Source organism: Tigriopus californicus, chromosome 9, assembly GCF_007210705.1.
Source record: "Tigriopus californicus strain San Diego chromosome 9, Tcal_SD_v2.1, whole genome shotgun sequence".
Lineage (NCBI taxonomy): Eukaryota > Metazoa > Arthropoda > Copepoda > Harpacticoida > Harpacticidae > Tigriopus > Tigriopus californicus.
The window spans coordinates 962,052-963,389 of NC_081448.1; positions in this window are offsets into that span (position 1 = coordinate 962,052).

Consider the following 1,338-nt stretch of genomic DNA (forward strand, 5'->3'; position numbering starts at 1 on the left):
TTGGACGCAAGGATCACCCTCATCAAAAGTAGGATCTGACCATTCTCTATCCATGCATGTTTTCCTTCTTCCATGGCCAAGCAATTACCCCCTCAGTCATTACCCGAGCAAGACAGCTGATTGGTAGAGTGTCATTTCATGTATATAATAGAATAAAGTAGATTGAACTGTGCAGTTTGCCTTGAAGAGTAGCCTAGATTCCCCAGACGACCGAAATCGTGCTGGCATCGTAGGTAGTAGAGGTAGCAAGTGATTTTCATTCAACTGTAGCTAAAGTTCATCTCTCTTGTAGCAGAAATCAGTAGTTAGGCTCTAGAGTAGAGGTCAACTGCGATTGACGCATTTAGACGAGGATAGTGACCACATTTTGCAGGATAGTTAGCCTTGAAGATTGGCCCAGGTGTATGCCAGACAATCAAGATTGATCTGTATCCATGGGGAGTAGAGGTAGCTAGTGATTTGTATCCTTAGTCGGTTGATGATTGTTTGAGGCCCTGATAAAGGAAGCTCAAACTAGTAGCTCTATGCCCTGATTAGGGTTATAACTGGAGGCCTTAGGATAGGTCTAAGAAATTTAAGCCCATGTACTAGGTGCTCTCCACCTTTGAGAGCTATCAAGGTATTTTTATCTAGTGCTTGGGTCAGGAGTTCCATGTTTCCGTTCACCACGGGAATTCAATAAGTCAGGACCTTTCATCCCTGGCTGGTGGACGGAACATCATTCATACTTCTTATCATTCTCACTTTCTATCTCAATGTTCCACTTTATCTCCATGTTCCGATTTTCTCAATGTTCCAATCATACTCATTTTCAAAAATTGACTTGTTTCTTAACATGTAAATATGTATTTGTAAATCTGTCATGTCTGCTAGCAACTGTCATAGACAGGGTCTCTCATGCGAAGCTTCCAGTTCTTCTTTGTTGACAAGGTACAAGGTTCCCTTTTACCTTGTAACGAGGGCATGTATACGAACTAAGGCATCGTCATGAGAGAGCCACACCCTGATCCCAAAAAGGGACCCTATGCTCCAACATGTTGCAACAGACTTGGAACAGGCGCAGTCAGCGCATGCCCCTCTCTGTATATAAAGCCATGTTTATCTATGAATAAAAAGGCAGTATATGACTTACCACCAAGACCAACCTGTGAGGTTGAAAGATACAGAAGGGGTGGTTAAGCGGAATTAGTGGAAAAGACGAGTCTTTCATGAAGATTCTTTGGTGAACAAAATCTCTCTGTATTTTCTTGTCAGCTGAGGCTACCAAGGCCGAGCAATACCGTGCATCAATTTCATATATAGAGACAGCTAATATATACGAATTCTACAACCCCCCCC